The sequence below is a fragment of the Zootoca vivipara genome, chromosome 8 (assembly GCF_963506605.1).
Source record: "Zootoca vivipara chromosome 8, rZooViv1.1, whole genome shotgun sequence".
NCBI classification, from domain to species: domain Eukaryota; kingdom Metazoa; phylum Chordata; class Lepidosauria; order Squamata; family Lacertidae; genus Zootoca; species Zootoca vivipara.
Window position 1 is genome coordinate 54,601,551 of NC_083283.1, and position 19,197 is coordinate 54,620,747.

Sequence of the window (19,197 nt, forward strand, 5' to 3'; positions counted from 1 at the left end):
GCATATTTATGGTATGGGAAAGCAAAGGTACATAAAGGATTTCATAATCACATAATAAGAAGGTCCCTATTAAAGGTTTGGGAAAAATATAAAGAGTTACTGCAACCTAAAACTCCGTGGTGGATATCACCTGTTGAAGCATTGTCATTCAGAATGTCCTCAAAGAAAGGAATATGGCCAACATATAGAGAATTATTAATTGAACAAGAAGGAAATTAAAATTGAAAGAGTATGATGAAATAAAGAAATATTTTCAGAGTTGGTTGCACCATAGACAACTGAATGAATTTTTTTAAAAGAGGATAATAAAATAGGATTGGCCTATACAGTTTCCAGATTCCAAAGGGATGTTATAAATGACAACTCTAAACTGTTAAAAAAGGCATATGGCATACTTTTGGAATGGGAAACTAAAGATGAAGTTAAATCAGTAATTATTAAATGGGCACAGGATATAGGGCATAATATACAATTTGATGATTGGACAAAGCTTTGGAAAGTGGACTTGAAGTTTACAGATTGTATATTGTTAAAAGATATATGAAGATGATGTACAGGTGGTATTACACCAACAAAATTGGCAAGAATGTACAAAACAGAACAAAGGAACTGTTAGAGGTGTAAAGAAGGGGAAGGTACCTTTTATCATATGTGGTGGGAGTGTAAGAATATCCAAATCATTTGGGAGATGATATATAATGAACTGAAAAAAAATGTTCAAAATGGCATTTATTAAAAAACCAGAGGCTTTTTTGATAGGAATTCTAGGACAACTGCCGAAAGAAAAACGGACATTACTTATGTATGCGACAACAGCGGCAAGAATTCTGATAGCACAGAACTGGAAGACTGGAGAAATACCATCAAAGGAACAATGGCAAGAGAAGCTTTTACATTATATTTGCAGAAACAACAACAAAAACATAGTCATTGGCAGGATTTAAATAAACATTTGCAATTTTATTTATAAAAAATAAGAAACCTAATAGTATGATGATATAGAAGTATTTACAAACAGCAGAATGCAATATGAGATGTAACAAACTAGGGATGGAAGTTGAGGGAAGTCAGCAGGGAAGGAGGAAATTGAAATTTGAATGTAATGTAATGATTATAGATACTGTTAAAAAAACCCAATAAAAATGTTTTTTTTAAAAAAAATCACAAAACAATCTACATGGGGAATCTACATGTGCAGAGAAGAGTTCCCACTTCAGACCTTTCCCCTCCAACATGTGGAAAGTGGTGAGATTGAGTGATGGAGATGCGAAAGAGGCAAATGGACCCGGTGAGCACACACACGCCCCCGTCCCACCTTGCCCCTTGTGACTGTTTTTGCACAGGGACATACCTGTACCTCTCCCACAAAAAGAAAACATACGAGCATAAGACAAGATTGCTGGACCATCTAATCCAGCATTCTGTTCTCACCATGGCCACTTGGTTGCCTGTAGAAAAGCAGCAAGCAGGACCTGTGCAAAAGAGCATTCTCCCCTCCTGTGGCTTCCAGCAAATGGCATTAAGAATCACTGCTGCTTCCAACCAGGGAGGCGGAGCCTAGCCATCACGACTACAGTGGTACCTTGGGTTACAGATGCTTCAGGTTACAGACGCTTCAGGTTACAGACTCCGCTAACCCAGAAATAGCACCTCGGGTTAAGAACTTTGCTTCAGGATGAGAACAGAAAGCGGGAGGCCCCTTTAGCTAAAGTGGTGCTTCAGGTTAACAACAGTTTCAGGTTAAGAACAGACCTCCGGAATGAATTAAGTTCTTAACCCGAGGTACCACTGTTCTAGCCTTATCGCCTAGTGGGTGCTTGGTGTCTTAGGCCATGTTCATGTGTTAGCTAAAGTGACACAAGTTGGTTACCAATGAAATTACTGAGGAATCCCACTTGGGGCAGATGGGGCATGCTTCTCCTGCTGTGTTACTAGGCAGGGGAAATCTGTTTGTAACAGATAAGTAAGGCCACAACTTTGCAACCTAGTAAGGCCAAACAAGGGTGCATCGACTTGCACCGCTATAACTGAACTTGCTGTTGCTGAAAAGTTATAGGATACTATATATGTGAATGATCCAGTGATCCAATTTCATCATACCCTAGCTGTAGGGCAATGGGGGGGGGGCTGTATATCGTCCCAATGCCCCGTCGAAAACCCCCGGAAACTCTTTGCATATGGCGTCCACGTCCACTTGTAAGCTAGTGTGGTTCACCCCAGTAACGGCTAGCCCCAGTGGTCCAAACCATGCCAGTCGCAGTAAGCTAACGTAGGGGCCCTTAACTACCAGCAAGTCCAGTTGTTGCTTTCGCCCTCGATATTGCACCCTGAAGGTCCCCACCCCCATTGTGGGAACCTTACGTTTCTGGAAGTCCCGGAGGGTGAATGGGGGCGGCCTTAGTTTGGGACCCCCATTAGGGCACAGTTCCTTTAATGTTTGGGCCGAGATTATGGATAGGGTTGAACCCGTGTCCAGCTCCATGCGGCATGGGGCTCCCTCTATCTGTACCTCTACATAAATTTTCTCTGTGTTGGGATGGGGCAACTGGAATACCTGGTAGTCCGTGATCTCAGTTGAGTTGCCTTGGTGCATGGTGCCGTGTGACCTGGGGCTCCTGGGTCGGTCATCAAATACTTGTCGACGGGTGAGCCGAGCCCGACACACCCGGGCTATGTGTCCCAATTTTCTGCACTGCCTGCACTCTGCGTTGCGGAAACGGCAGGTCCTCCTCTCGTGGTTCTCCCCACAGCTTGCACAGTTCCCTCCTTCTCGTCGAGGCTGCTGTGGTGTGTGTGCTGCTTGAGTGCGCCGCTGTACTCGGTGTACTTCCTCCCTGTCAGATTCTGAGTCGTCGTTTAGGTCTTTGTGGTGGACCCTCAGTTGGGATGGTGGGGCCGGTCGTGCCTCTTGCGTTGACCTCTCGGCAGCTTCGGTTGCCAGGGCTTCCTCCAGAGCAACCTGGAACGTGAGGTCCTTTTTGGCGTAGAGGCGTCATTGCAACATCTCGTCCCTCAGGCCACCGACGAGGCAGTCACGAAGCATGTTTTCCAACTCTGAGAAGTTGCACAACCGGGCGGCTTGGCGGAGGGAGGTCACAAACCCAGTTATGGTTTCCCCCGGGGCTTGCCGCTTTGCGTAGAAGGCATTTCGGCAAGCCACCACTGAGGGCTGTGGCGAGAAGTGCTCCTTCAGCCGATCCATTATTGTTTTGTAGGAGACGGTAGCGACATCTCTAGGTGCAAGGAGAGCCCGGGCGATTTCAAACGTCTCCTCTCCACAGACGCTGAAGAATGTCGCCCTCTTCATGGCATCGTTGGTGACTTCTTTCACTTGCAGGAGGAAGTTGAAATGGGCGGCGTACCCTTCCCAGTCTCCCGATGCTGGTTTGAATGGCGAGAAGCTGCTGTCGGTTGCCATTCTGGGTTCCTTGGGTCCTGGAGCTGAAGCCTGGATGCACGGTGCGATGCAGCGGTGCGGCAGGTGGCGGTGCTGCGGTGCAGTGCGTGGTGGCAGTCAGCTCAGCAGGATCCCACCTTCGTCGCCAGTGAAATATACTCTGAGTCGAGAGTGAATTTCATGTTCTTTATTCAGCTCATAGTCATCAAGGAGAAGAAGAGAAGAATGGCTCTTTTCCCAAAACCATCTGCTTATATACATTATTTACACAATGGGCCTTGCGTGATTGGCTACTTCAGGGCTACAACTGTGGGCCAATCAGGTTGTGGATTGACTTCTGCCTGCAGCCTGATTGGCTGCTCCTACAGGCCAATCAGGTTGCGGATTCACTTCCACCTGGAGTTGGATTGGGTAGCTCCTGTGGACCAATCAGACTGCTGATTCTGAATCCTATTGTTCTAGGATTCAGCTCAGTACATAACAGAAACGTTTCCATAATAGGCAACTGGATGTCGGCAGACCAGATCCAGGCCATAGTTGTCTGTGTGCTAGCCCACCATTCACACCTGCTCTGTAGTAATGATTAGCGACTCCAGCTCTGTCTAGCAAGCAGATACTGATGGTAATAAAAGGGTTTCCTAGCAACCAAATAGTCCTCACTTCAACTGTGGAACCTGGCTGTGCTGTGGTCTGGGTAAGAGGGAAATTATTAACATCCATAATATGCCTGCAAAGCAATGGTCAGGAATTAATGTATACATGCAGAGGGGCCATGTCCAAGCAATGAGAGTTTGATGGGTGAACTTTACTTGGGTCCGGTGGACCCACCTAAGGCTGCAAGTCCACTTCCCTGGGGAGGGGCGGATATAGGCTAAATTAAGGTTACCAATTTTTTCCCAATGACTCCGGGGACACTTTTAAACTTCCTCCTAAACAGATGGATTTTGTCAGGGGACTGATTTGTAAATCCGGCTCCCCGGAGAAACAGGGACTTCTAGTAACCTAAATTGTTACAATTGTTAAATTGTAGATATGCTTGAGGATATTTATGTAGACACATTTCCCCGTGTCTATGTGCAAGTCGTACAATCTTCATGAGATTTGTTGAAACTAACGGAATGAGCAGCACTCTGAGCAGTGAACTGTTGGTGAAGGCCCCTTTCTAGAACAAAGAGAAGGTACTGGAGAATCTTGGGCTTGTAGTTTGAGAGACAAAGTGCTAGTTCAGGCAGTATCTTTGGCTTGCCCCAGCTGAGTGAGGTGACAACTGCTTAAAGTCAGCTTATTCATGTAAAATCCAATACAATTAGGCCTAAACTGCAATATTGATTCCTCAGACTATTGGCCACACAATTGAGACCTATGGGCATTAGATGTTATGTGAGTATGCAAACTTGGGATGTGCTATCCTTCCATAGATGATTGAAGAAAGCAGAAGTGTGGCCAGCCATTTGGCACTCCCTGGAATGGCTAAATTGGTGCAAAGATATTATCAGAACTGGCTCAAAGGGAAATGTGCCACTTCGTGTAACATCCTGTCATGAGAACGACAAGTCCCAGCGTTCCTTAATTCCTGCTGGCGTTTTCTGTATTCAGGCAAGATTAGCCAACGGGGTGTTTCAGCAGAAAGGAGCGGACAACATAATGGTTTGGAAAGTCCCAGGAAATAAGGAAGCTAATGCTGCAGTCATGATTTATAGACCTCAGAATATGTGTGTACAAATGGTCTCCAAAGTGTATAAAGAGCGGATACCAGGTCCCAAAAATAGAACAGTTTTAAAATAGAGTTTGTCCCTCATGTATAATTAATACATAGATATGCCATCCTTGTATTTCTGGCTATAAATATAAATTGAATAGTCATATTTATAAGGAGTGTAAATACAGACGCTAAGGGGCGTACATAAGATAAGTCCACCATCAAAGGCTTTCTTGTCAAATTTTCAAAACACCAGGGATTTCTGTGTAGCATGCTAAAAACGTGTACAAAGTCTAAAGAAACACACAATGAAAATCTGGATAGTATAGATGGTTTTTATCCTCACAATAGCCCTAAAAGTAGGTTAAGTTGAGAGATATCAATAAACTTCAAGGATGAGTTGGAATTTGAATCTTAGCATTCCGACTCCTAGTGGAAGCCTCCAGAATGATATACAGTACCATACTGACTTATTGATTTGTTTAATTTGTATCCTGCCTTTCCACCAAATGGTACTTAAGGCAGCTACCAACAGTAACATAGATAAGCACAAGTGCAGTTGGCACACACAGCTGTTTGACAAAGCCGAATATGGAATTGCAGGCCACATTTTCCAGAAAGTAGAAAAAAATGGTATAAAGGATTCTACTTCATGCAACATGTGCCACCTTGCCACATTTCCTAATATGTACACATTTATGGTATGCAGTTTTGCCTAATATACACAGTTTTACAAGATTTCCCTAATACAAAGCAATTTCATATGTTATTTTCATCAATACACACCTTATTATGCACACTTTACCTCAGCAAATACATTTTTCTTCAAATTACTGGGCCAGAGAACTGCATTGCAAAATGTGGAAAACGGAGTTTCAAAGGCTAGTTGTGTTTCAGTTCTAGTATTGTTTTGGAAAATGTGGATTAGGTAGGTTCGCTGTTAAATGAGAAATGAATGACATTTCTGCTCCCCCACCCCCATTCCCCAAACACCCTTGCATCATGTCCAGCAACTTATCGAACTCAGGAGAGTTTCCAAACTATGTAATGCCTTAGGTTACGTTGGGGGCTGCTTCTTTAAAAATAAAATCAGAAGTCTGGCAGGATTTGTAAAAAGTCCTTAAGTGTGAGTCACTTCTGGGCTGTGATAATTATTACAAATTTTTCGGGGCTTTTTTCCCCCCAGCCGGAACTCGCAGGAACTCAGTTCCGGCACCTTTCAGGTGGGCGCCACTGCCATTTTAAGAGTTTTGGTATCTCTTTTTCTATAAAATCAGCACTGATTTTGACGGGGGGGGGGAAGAGACATGCAGTGCGAAATAAAACTTACTGGATAAAGCAATTAGAATCAGAATTGTGGCTTCGGCTCTATTGGATGTTTCATAATGGAGCCTGTCAGAATACCCTGCAGCTTACAATCAGTGACCCTTAGTTTCTGCATACATTATGACCATCCACACAGAATCGCACTGATCCAGCAGTCTGTTGTGGGTGCAGGGAACTCTAAAGTGTACACACCCACACCCACACCCACACCCACACCCACAGAGAGAGAGCTTTCCTCACCCATGAGGGACTCCCCATTCACTTCATTGGAAACAACCAATCTTTGTGGGAGCATCAACTGGGAAGAGCCATCGTGCAGAAACCTCGTGTGTGCATCAGAGGGAACAAAGGCTCTTTATCAGACTGACTGAGTGTGAAACAGCAAAGAAAACAAATGCTTAAAACCCATTAGGCTCAATTAGACCAAAGTGCATAGCAGATTTTTGTGGGGCTGAAGCATTTTTAATTTTCTCTGGATTGAACTCGCTCTTCTTACACAGATTTATGATAGAAAACGAGGGAGGAGTTTGTATGGTGATTTCAAGACACACACACACACACACACACACACACACACACACACACACACCCACTGCTTTTTTAATGGCTGCATTGGGAAGAGAAGGAGAATTGGTTGACAGATATTTAGCTTTTTACAACAAAGGACATATTTTTAGCACACTGCACTAAATGAGAAGTAGACACACAACTCCCATTAACGATAGTGTGAAGTGAATGTGTGGTCTCTCATTCACTGCACTGGAAATTTACCCCTAAGGGTCCACATAAATTTGAGCTGTTGACCATGTGAAATGTTCTTTTATGGGCAATAAGGACACTGAGAGTCAGGAACATGTTTTCTGAAGCTATGGCCACATAACCGATATTTGTCTGCGTAATTCTTCAATTTTTCTAGCCATAACTCTTCATTTCCCCCTTACCCAGATTCCAGATAGGTTGCACACATTACTTATATAGACTGCAAAAAAATAGCTGAGGGGAAAAAATGATTTTAGTGACTGTATATTTTGTTATCAAATTAGGCCCTGAACTATAATTTGCCATCCCTCTGTTTTGATGAGAAGACCTTTTCTGTGTTATCAAACTAATATATCGTAGTAAATTCTGTATATTCTCTTTGTGCAATATATAATATGTGTTCTATAAAAAATGAACTTCAGAGTGTGTGGGGATGGGGGTGGCGGCAGGGAAAAAAAAAGCAAATACATCCTCTATCTTTTCCTGGAGAAACAAAAGAACTTGCCAGTTTGAAATGGTTTGCTCTTGAATCTTACCTTATATTTGATTATGTAAATAGAGGAGAATTGTACTATGTGGCACACGTCTTTTCGAAAATTTAATTTCTATTCTATGCCTATGAGTCTCAAACCTGAAAATATTAGCAATTGACAATAAAATAGCTGGGGTTTCCTGCCGTGTTATCAAGATGCCTCTCAAATAATGTAGGGAAAGTGCCTTGTAAGGGAGGTTTCCTTCATAATATACTGGGCCTTTTGCATTTGACAACCAAAAATAAGGGGTGTGAAGTAAACATGGTTTTTCAAAATGCTTTGGAGGATTTCACCTTTATTTCCAGTCTATAGTTTTTAACACACATTATTTCCGCCCAGTTTTGAATCCTGCTACATATATAAATTCTCAAAGGACTTCTTAGTAATCCCTTCAAATACACCAGTATAAATTGTTTGGAGTCAAAACGAATGTTCTTATTTCCTCTTTGACCTGATACGTTTGGGAACCAGAATGCAGTAGGTTGAACTATTTAACCAAGGAAATGTATCATCCCTCTGCTAACAAATCTTTCTAACCCTGGAAAAAAAAATATGAACCTACATATTCAACAGTTAAAATGAAATGATGGGGCTGTTGACTGCCTTTGCCACAGCATTCCCTTTCCCCACACTGTGTTTATAGTATAGAGCTCTCCACATGTCTCTTTGTAGCCAGATCATGGTTTCTTCAGACCTAGAAGAAACCATCTGCTGTTATGCAACTTGAATACAAACCAAATAAGATTGTGAACACACCCAAAGAATTCTGGGCATTGTAGTTTGTTAATGGTTGCTGGTAATTGAATGAGGAATACAGTATACTACAATGCCCAGAATTCTTTGAGGGAAAGAATGTGTTTTGAATGTGGTTCAAAGGTATAATATGTACACATTCTAAATCTCAGTGACTGGAAATAAGAATATATTTTAAGTGAGCAATTAATAAGTCTTCGGACATCTGTTTACAGTACTCTATAATTAATGGCTACCCATACATTTCTTTATATAAAAGGGCCTGAAAACCTCACACAACCCAACGCTTCTTAAATGTTTGCATTGACCCCCTGGAAAAACATCTTTTTATGGGTATTAAAAAGAAGAAAAATAAAAAAAAATCCTTCAGTAGCACCTTAAAGACCAACTAAGTTTATATTTTGGTATGAGCTTTCGTGTGCATGCACACTTCTTCAGATACACCAATCTGAAGAAGTGTGTATCTGAAGAAGTGTGCATGCACACGAAAGCTCATACCAAAATATAAACTTAGTTGGTCTTTAAGGTGCTACTGAAGGAATTTTTTTTATTTTTTTATTTTGCTTCGACTCAGACCAACACGGCTACCTACCTGTAAAAAGAAGAAACATACTGAAACCACTATAAAAGATCTATAAAGCGGACCAAGTGTAGATTGATTCACCCAGCTGTATCTTCTATACATTCTGATATTGAAAAAAGGTCTCAACATCATCATCACCCTTTCCTTCCCTCTTCTATATAGAACATAATGGGGGTGTTCACACATTACATTCAATAAGTGTACAAACTATATACCTCTGTGCACAAATAGTTGAGCTGTACACTTGTAGCGTCACATACATGTAATATTTAATGGGTGTACCTCATTGTGTACCTACCGTATGTACACAATAGCTGGGTTGTACAAATCAACACTCTTTCACACATACACTTGTACAAATATAGAGACAGCTTGTATCTGTATTCAGTACAACAGTCCAAACAGGGAGATGCTGTGTTTATTTCAACAGGGTGTCTGATTGACTCTGCAAATTCAGACCCCAGGAAATGATAAAATATGGTTTACATTGATGACTCATCAAGTTTTCATGTTAAGATAAATGCAGTATGTCTGAGGCTTCAGGTTACATTGATGTAAAGCAAAATGTTTAAAAGTTCGGGCCTAAAAGGCCCTGCCATCTAAATTTCTTCTTGTGGATTTCCCCCGCAGTCGCACATTGTAAGGTGTCAGTACATACTCTTGACAGCCAAATTTTAAAATGATTGCACTAGAATCCCAAGAACACTTTCACAAAAAGTCTTCCTGTTGAAATCAGTATACAAACTTGTAAGTGCTTTCAGGATCATAGCATTTAGCACCTGCACATATGCTGCAATTTCTATGCATACACCACATAAATAAAGAGAAGTGTTAGCAATCTGTTTAAAAAATGCCATCACTTTAGTTGCAAAGGAGATGTTACAATCTTGATGTCATTTTATACAGTCGGTTGTAAGTTAAAGACAAAAAGAGGTGTTTAAGGTGCAACATTAAAACAGGATGTGTGAGTGTGACTTGAAAGGAAGAGGAGAGAAATGAAATTCATGATAAATGGGACAATCAGCATTACTAGAGCAGTCACTGACTGTGAGAGTCAATGTCAAAGGTCAAAAAGGAGGCGAGATTTGGAAGAGCGGAGAAACGAATAAAAGGACAGATAAGTAGCACAGCACAGGAATGGATATGAGCAAGCCAGTCAGCAACCCAAAAGGCTATTTTTGAAAGCATTTGGCTTCATGCAATTTGTTTACAGTATACATGCTTAGAGCTGAAATATGCCAGACAAAGAAGCCATTTGTTTAGAGATGTCAGTGGCTAAGACCACATTCATAAGCAATACTCGGAAGTAAAGCCTATTAAGTTCAAGTTAGGCCTGAAGCTCTTAAGAACAGCTTTTTGAAAATATAAATATAGGTGATAAGACTGGAAGACAGGAAGCATACACCATGAAGTCAAATAATTGCCCTTAGAACAATTAAATGAGGGCTTTATATCGGAATGGTTTGATGGCACCCAGTTTCCGTAGTGTATGTTAACAGATGCAGTCTTTTGTATCTGTATTACACATCTAGGCCAGTGAAGCATAGCAAGGGCTACACAAGATTCCCCCTCCCCGGCCGCCCAAGGACCCTGAAAGCATTCACTTGATACATAATGCCGGTTGGGGTAACATCATTGCATTGGGGCAGGAAACTTGAATGCCAGTTCAAGCATTGCTTGTGAGTGCTGCCGAAATAGGTTGCCATTTCTTATATTGGACAAACCGAGTTTGACTCTAGAGTGTATTGTTTTGCTAAATCTATATCCAGTCACAACTCAATGAGTAGAAAAATCTGTGCAACTGAGGGGAAGTGGTGTTAAGGCTACACACCTGTACCCACTTTCCCGGCAGTAAATTCCACTGAAGTCTGTGGTGCTTTCCTCTGAGCAGAAAAGTATAGGATTGCATATTTAAGTCTTACTTTCTGCATTATTCGAGGATGGTCAAAGCTGTGAAGTGATAGAAATAAATTTGCATAACCAAAAATTCATGTGGCGAAAAGTCACCTGGGATAGCTCAGTCGGTAGAGCATGAAACTCTTAATCTCAAGGTCATGGGTTCAAGCCCCATGTTGGGCAAAATATTCCTGCAATGACCCTCATGGTCCCTTCCAACTGTACAATTGTATAAATCAATGATCTGTCACTCAATTCTCCCGGTGTGGTATAGTTGTTAGGGTGTTGGACTAGAACCTGGGAGACGGGTTCAAATTCCCAATCACCACAAAGCTCACTGGGCGACCTTAGGACAGTCACCATCTGTCAGCCCTACCCTGCCTCACAGGGTTGTTGTGAGGATAATATGGAGGGGGAGAGCCATTTATGCCACCACAAGCTCCTTAGAGGGGTATAAAAATCTAAAGAAAAGTATATACCAGGCATCTCAAATTCCCAGTATCAAATGCAAAATATGAGTTCTGCAAGGTCTTAAGCACTTTCAATGTATTATTTCCAGATTAATGCTTGATTGTTGGAGGGAATGTGAGTCCTGTGGTAACTACTGCCATTTATGCTGGGAGTGCCCACTAGTAAGTGTTCAGAGGCCTTGGGAGAGTGTTTGGAGGTGCAGGGAGAGTGTGTTTTGACTATACACAATTTTGACTCTATGCTCTGCCTCCAGATATTAACCCCCTTTTAAGTTGAGAGTCCACCGTAGCTGGAAGCTATTCACATAACCACCTGCATGCCATCAAGTGATGTCCATACATGTGTTTGTCTACCTGCTGTGAATTAGAATGCTGAAGTGGGGTCTAAAATGATCAAATAGAATCCAGGAAGATAGGGGGGCAAGGATACTAATTATTTTTTTCCTCACCGCATGGTTGTGCTAGTGCTGGGGGGGGGGGTCTGAAGAAAGGAGGGTGTCCTCAAGATGGAGACATTACTGTTCTGATCTCCTATTCATCCTTTTCTATTCTCCCATGTGACTTAGTATTGTGCCTCTGGACTTATTCCAAGCAATTGTAGAAGAGCTACCTATTAAAAAACCCTCAAAACTTATGTCAAGGGCTGGCCTAAGAACTGCAGGCGGCTTGCAGCGTCACTTGTGCTGGTGCTGGAATCCAAGCATCTTGTCCTATGCTTTACTGCAACTGTACACTGGAGCACAGGAGTGGGCTGTAGATCAGCTTAGTGTAGGCTAAATAAATATTAATTTCCCACTTGTGCATATTATTCCTATGCAGAATAGCTAGAGATTTCTTTACCTGCACCTAAGGCTTGAAAGGAAGTGGCATGTAAATAGCAACTAGTCAGGTGTAACCAAAGCACTCTGACTTTAATTAAGGGATCCCCCATTTAATGAGTGTAGAAAACAACAACAACAACAACAACAACACTTTTATTATTTAAACCCTGGGTTGTCCCAGCCTCTCTGGGAGGCTTCCAACAAATATAAAAGTATTATAATACTAGATCAAACATTAAAAACTTCCCTATACAGGGCTGCATTCATATATCTTCTAAAGGTTGTATAGTTATTTACCTCTCATTGACACTTGATAGGAGGGCATTCCACAGGGTGGGCACTACTGCCGAGAAGGCCCCCTGCCTAGTTCCCTGTAACCACCAGAAGTCCCTTGGAGCTAGACAATGACTTTCTGTTCCTTTAAATTTCCAATTTCTATATGATACCAAATGATAAATTACTATAAAAAGGTTAACCAAACTGTTCAAGGGACTGAGAATTTGTAAAGGGGAATAATGACATCTGGACATTTATTTATTTTTTAATCTGGCGACAGCTTCTGCAAAAAAGGGTTTGTTTTTCTTTATGGCAGCACTTAAAGGCATAAAGCATGCTCTAGATATTTTAAAAAGTGATTTCCCCAATCCTTAATTTGATTTTTCTTTGTTTTCTCTTGCTATAAATTGCATCGCGTTGAAGGCAAGATCGGCGCAGAATTGAAATGCTCGACACTGAATTACAGGGAAAGCAAAGATCTTGTTTGCCTAATACACTTCACACTTAAGTGGCATTGTTTTTCCTGCACACTGTAATAACTGGCGATCTCTTCAGATATTCAAATGCACTGCCAGGAAGAATACTCTCCCTCTCCCTCCCTCCCTGGAGTTTTCAGATAGTCCCAGAGAACATTCTAGCGTTGCTGATACGGCTCTTGTCTCTTCCCCCCATGATATTAGCAGTCAAATTCTGCAAAACAGCAATGCCTTTTAATTGTCTTAAAGCCTGATTAATCCTTGGTGTACATTTTTAACACAGAGATATCTTCTGACACACTGCACAGTGCAGTAACTACAGGTGGCCTGAGGATGTTTTAAATGTAACTGTTATTAGCACCTATATTCCTTTATTAACACAATTGAGGCTGGGTCTTGATCCACTTCAAGTAAATGACAAAAGTCCCCCTGAATTAGCTCAGGTTCGGTTCCTAACAATACACACCTAGTTCTAGCTTCCTTTTCTTCTTTTTTTGTATCCACGATTTGCTTATTCTTAAGGGCATAACATCCTTATTACTATGTAATCCCCATAACAAGTGTGTACAGCCGTAATCACTATCTTTCCTTGATTCCCTAGGGAGACACTGTAGACAGCATACTTATCAGAATGACACCCAAAGAGCAGCTGGGATACAGTGCATGACACGTCCCTCTCCAATTAAAAAAAGGAGAAGAAACAAGTTTTGCCTTGAAACTACTGTATTGTTAACACTTGCACTGGAAACTTTGTGTAAAATTATGCATACAGAGAGACTGGAGTATGAAAAAAAGGAAGTTTACTTTTAGCTTAGCGTAACTGTTACACCATGATCTGTTTCAGATTCATGCCAATAAATCATGTAATCATCGGACTGCACCCGTTGTTTCACTCTACATTTTGAGGAAGTAAAAACAGGGGCACACCTGCCTGCCATGCTAGGATGCTATACACACATGCATGCTGCATGTGTGGAAGATGAGAGCAGGCCATCCTCAATTCCCATACAGTATTAGCTTCATGTACCATATGCACAGAGCCCATGTGAGCTCAGGTCTTGTGGAGTGATTTACAAATAGCTTTGTAAGATTAGGTTCATCAAGATTGCTGGGTCTTTCAAGGAGGGCTCCACAAGATCCAACAATCAGCTGATTGTCTCGAGGAACACTTTGTGGGCATAAAAGGGTCACTGACAAACATTGTGATGTCAGGTGATTGACATCTGGGTGGCTCTGCCCACATGCCAAAGTTGGCCCAAAGTTGGCAGGTGGGGAATATAACTATCTGGCCCAATGGCCAGATCCAGTCTCCCACCCTCATAAAGTTAAGCCACCCAGAGTGGCTGGGGCAACCCAGTCAATCAAATAGAAATATCTAGGAACTTCACATCTCAAAATACCGGTAACCCTTTCCTGGCCTGGTGCGTGCTGTCTTTCATTGCTGCTAGTATGTCTATACAACAATTTGTATGAAGTATTGTGATGTCTCAGCTGAATATCCTGTGTGCAATTTTGACTGGGAGCTCCTTGTGTGAAAAAATGTGGAGCTTTCAAAGCTATCTCCCTATTTTGCCTTGATTTCAAGGCACACACACACACACACACACTTCCTATCTAAGTAAATTTTCCATCACAACTTGAATTTAAATATTCTAATAAATTTGTTTTAGAAATTCTTACAGCTCCCTTGTGCAATTTGTAGGGAAACACTCTGATGCGTGTGCGTGCGTGTGTTTTTCCTGGGAGATGGAGATTTCTTTGTGCTTGGGGTGACTGATTGAATTTTACCTGAGCTAAATTATATTTGCACATTCTGGTAATTGCAAAGGGCCACACAGAGGAAACAAAGCATTGGCTGCTGTTGTACAGGGATTTCCCCAATGTATAATTTCAAATTGATATGAAAAAGGCCTTGCTATGCATTAATAATAGCAGAAAATGTAACTTGCTTGCCCGCAAAACAAGCTATAGACCTCAGGTGGATAGCATTTATTGTTAGCCTGGCTTTTTTCGATTGCACACCTTCTGGAATGCAAAATAAAAGGTTTATGTTGAACGGATCACTTTACTCTTACATGACATGTGTCTGCAATATACACCATATCTCACTCCCTCTTCCTCTCTTGATACACAGGTAACTGGCATCTTATGCTTATTTCACTTACGCAATTGCAGCTTTATGTTGATTACCAAAAATTTTAAAAGGACGGAAGAGTGGGAAAGCCCCCCCCCCCTCGAAAGGGCTGTCTGAGAGCTTGCAGGAATACTTGTGAGGCATTCCCAGAGCCTGGGAAGCAAGTCGGGGTGGGTGAATGGGTGGGTAAAAAGCCCTCCACCTTGCGTGGAGGTAGGCAAGGTCCACTAAGTGCCAGCTTCAGACAGGTATGGATGGTTGCATGGGGCCGTTCTGGCTTTTTGCAATTTTGCTGGAGCTCATGACAGCCAGAAATGTAACCGCTGCCGAAGCTGTAGCTTTCCTGTAGTAATGGAATGAACTCTTACTATAATTTCTTGCAAATTTGAAATTTGGCACATGGCTGGATGCTTCAATATAAAATACTTTCCTATCAAAACTCAAGACTTTGAGAGGTCCGTAATGGGCCTTTTCTGCAGTGGCTCCCCATCTGCGGAATGCTCTCCCCAGGAAGGTTCACCCGGCACCTTCATTATATACTTTTAGGCACCGGACAAAAATGTTCCTCTTTAACTGGGCCTTTGGTTGATTTGACTGACATCCTATGCCCTTTTAAAATGGAGGTGGGTGGGTTATTGAGTTGTTGATTTATTTTGATTATATACTTTGTGGTTTTATATTCTGATTTTATCCTGTGACCCGCTCTGAAACCTGTGGGCATAGGGCGGTATATAAATTCAATTAATAATAATAATAACAATTGAGAGTGGAACCCCTCGTGTTGCTGATAATGCCAAGGTTGTGGGTTTGGCCCCCGTATGGGCCAGCTGCATATTCCTGCATTGCATGCTCACAGATACTTCCCTCATCCGTATGCTTGAAAAGGACTTGGAAGCTTACACTGTTAGGCATTGCTCTCATTTCTGCATCAGGTGCACAAACCACTCAAGGTTTGTAAGACTTTTTGTTCTGCATCAATTCTCAGTTGAGGCAAGTTAAGGTTTTTGCAATTCTTTAATTGAATGGGGATTGAGAAACTGTAACCTGCTCAGGGGCATCCAGTGATTCTGTGACCATTCTGTTGCATACTTTACTGAAGTGCGTCCACAGGAGAAGAAGGAAGGAAGGAAGGAAGGGACTTATAGAATATCTGTTTGAGATGGAATTAGCTGTGAGAGAATCTCAATATGACACCCTTCCACGTTGCATTATTTCCCTTGATATGTTTGTGATGCTGTGTCACTGTGTGTTGACATTTGCTCATAATTATACGGTGTATGGCACAAGCATCAACTATGTGATGTCTCCATGTCACACTACAGAAGGATTTTGTGACTTTGAAATTCCCATCAGAGACCTGAAAGCCAGCTTCACAGAAGTCAAAATATGACAAAACTGAAGTGAGCCAAGATTTCACTCAGTTCTTCAAAGTTGAGTATCACTTTTCTAGTGGAGCTGCTTCTCTCTCTGGTTACTCTGTTTTCTTTTTTGTTTGTGATCGTAATTGGATATAAATAGCTTCCAAAGGGGAAAGAGTCGCCCACAAAGTTACCACTAACGTTTCTGCTAAATTTTCTCAGGCAAAAATGTTGGCCCTTCAGCTCCAGGGAAGCAGCAATAAAACTTTTATATTTCATGAATAGTGCGAATAATTGTAGCCCAGGCTGATGTCTCTACCATAGAAGCCCCTCACATATATCAAGAGTACAGAGCTCATTTACCACTCCCTTTTTGATCCAGGAAATGTAAATGCATTGTATTAAATTCTTACATTCTTCTCCATTTTCTCTCTCTGAGGTCCTGAAACTCCTAAACACATTAATTTGGGAATAGCACTGAAATGAAATGACTCATACATGCAAAATCTAGTTTGAGTGATAGTTCCTGTGGTCTCTATGTGTAAAGAAGTGAAATTATGTGAAAAAGGATTCACTATAAAGGTTACTCCAAATTAGTTTTTGGGTGTGTATAGTGTCATAATATAATATAGTCACTAGATGGCACTGGACTTTGTTGTATCTGGGTGGAGTTAGGAACTTCCTGTGTTTGTTCTGTTCTAGCTGGAGAGAGGCAATAAAGTTATTGTTTAGCTTCCTCAGTCATATGTCCACTAAGCCTTCTGGGACACTCGGGATATTGAATTCTATGAAAAATAATGACATTCTGCTTTTTAAAAAAGTAAATAAACAGTTCCAGTCTCCGGATACATGGGCATAGATACCAAAACTACAAAATGCATGGAAACTAAATTAGTTGTAAAGGGTGCACTATACATTGTGGCTTATCCTATGTGTGGATATGGCATATTAAATGTCAATGCATATGTGACAACATATAACATAATGTATATAAATGTATTGCAATTTACAAATATAGACTTGACCCAGCTCCAGTTGCATGGAACAAGTGTTAGGCATTTATAGTCCCACCTGCATTAAAAGACCATTCAATAGGACCTGTGTGACCATGTAATGGCCCTAACCTTGACCCTGACCCCTCACATTATCCTGAGGAAGATACAGTTGAGGGCTGGTTCACTGGAGGGGGGGTTAGCCCCTCCCCTGGGCCCTCCTGACCATAATACACAACCCTCAATAACTTCCTCATGCTTTCCCAGTTGTAGAAGTCAGCATTTGCATAACTGGGCAAGGGCCCTTCATTACAGCAACCACGTCAAGTTGCATTGCAGTACATGCCTTGCCAGCCAACACAAGGCCTCACTTGGCCCCAGCTATTGGCTGACACACATTCTTTCTAAGCTCAGCCAGTAGGAGCTGGCCAGGGTCCTGACCTGCATAGGCACCTGTTTTGAATTTGCTTGGGCTCGACCTTTGCCTGACTTGACTTGACCTGTTTGATCTATATATCGCTTCCACTTCCTCTGTGTACTCAAGCCTCAGCAGAACAGAATGGAGAGCTGTATCCACATCTTTCCTGTAAATTAGCACATGGTTTCCCATTTAAATGATTACCTTTTTAAAAAATGAAATTAAATGCTTCTCCGACTCATTTTCTACACCAGGCTGCTTTGCTGTATTATCACAGGCCTGGCCCCCAAGTGTTCTCTCAGAAATAAGTACATACTTCTTATGGAAGAGGAGTGGGATGAGAGTTTCTGATGAGTTCTGCTCTGATTTCAGGATCTCAGAAGTCTATGCCTTAGGCCTTGCCCTTCATTCTGCTGTCTCTCAGGGTGCCATGTTCACATGAAGTAAAGTTTGGGTCTTTGATCCTTACATCTAATAATTCCTTGCCTTGGGCTGATCACTTGAGTCAATCCCACTGGGATTACCCACACTTTTTTTTCTTACTGTTTAAGGCTCATGCCACTGAAGACTGGTTGTAAAGATAGAGTTAGGGTGACCTCATTATAAAAAGGGCAGAGTTTCTGTCCTCTCACAAGCTCTCAGGCCTAGCAACTTTCAGCATTTCCCCTTCACTGATGTCTCTAGAACTTAGGTCTACCTTAAGGTTCTTGAAAGAACAGGAGTCCAATCCTTTTCCAAATATGGTCAACCTATTTAGAGCATAAGTACAGCAATTTGATAGTGCACATCAAAGACTGTTCCTGTGTGTGTGTGTGTGTGTGGCTCTGTAAAATATCAGGAGAGAAAGAAAGGATGGGTGAACCAAACTTTCTTCTTCTTCTTCTTCTTCTTCTTCTTCTTCTTCTTCTTCTTCTTCTTCTTCTTCTTCTTCTTCTTTCTGGCAAGGAAGGGAAGGGAAAGGAAAGGGAAAAGGAAGCACAAATCACTCGCGCTTCCTCCTTCAGTGATTCTTGGTAAGTCTTCCTGAGAAAATGGCAAAATATTTATCTCTGTGGTATGTAAACACCTGTATTGGTTATAAACTAAGTCCCCTGCTTCCAAAGAATACCTCCTGGTTAGTCTTAGGCCAGTCTTAATGCTAGGAAAGGAAGGCATTGAGGCATGTAGGCCTCTCACTGGTTTCAAATTTACCATGCTAAAGGCTCAAGGAAATTGGTCAGAGAGCTGATTTATCATCAAAGTCCCACTGAGCATCTTGCTTTTATTTGTGTCCATTCATAAACCTCTGCTTTTTGTTAATTTATAT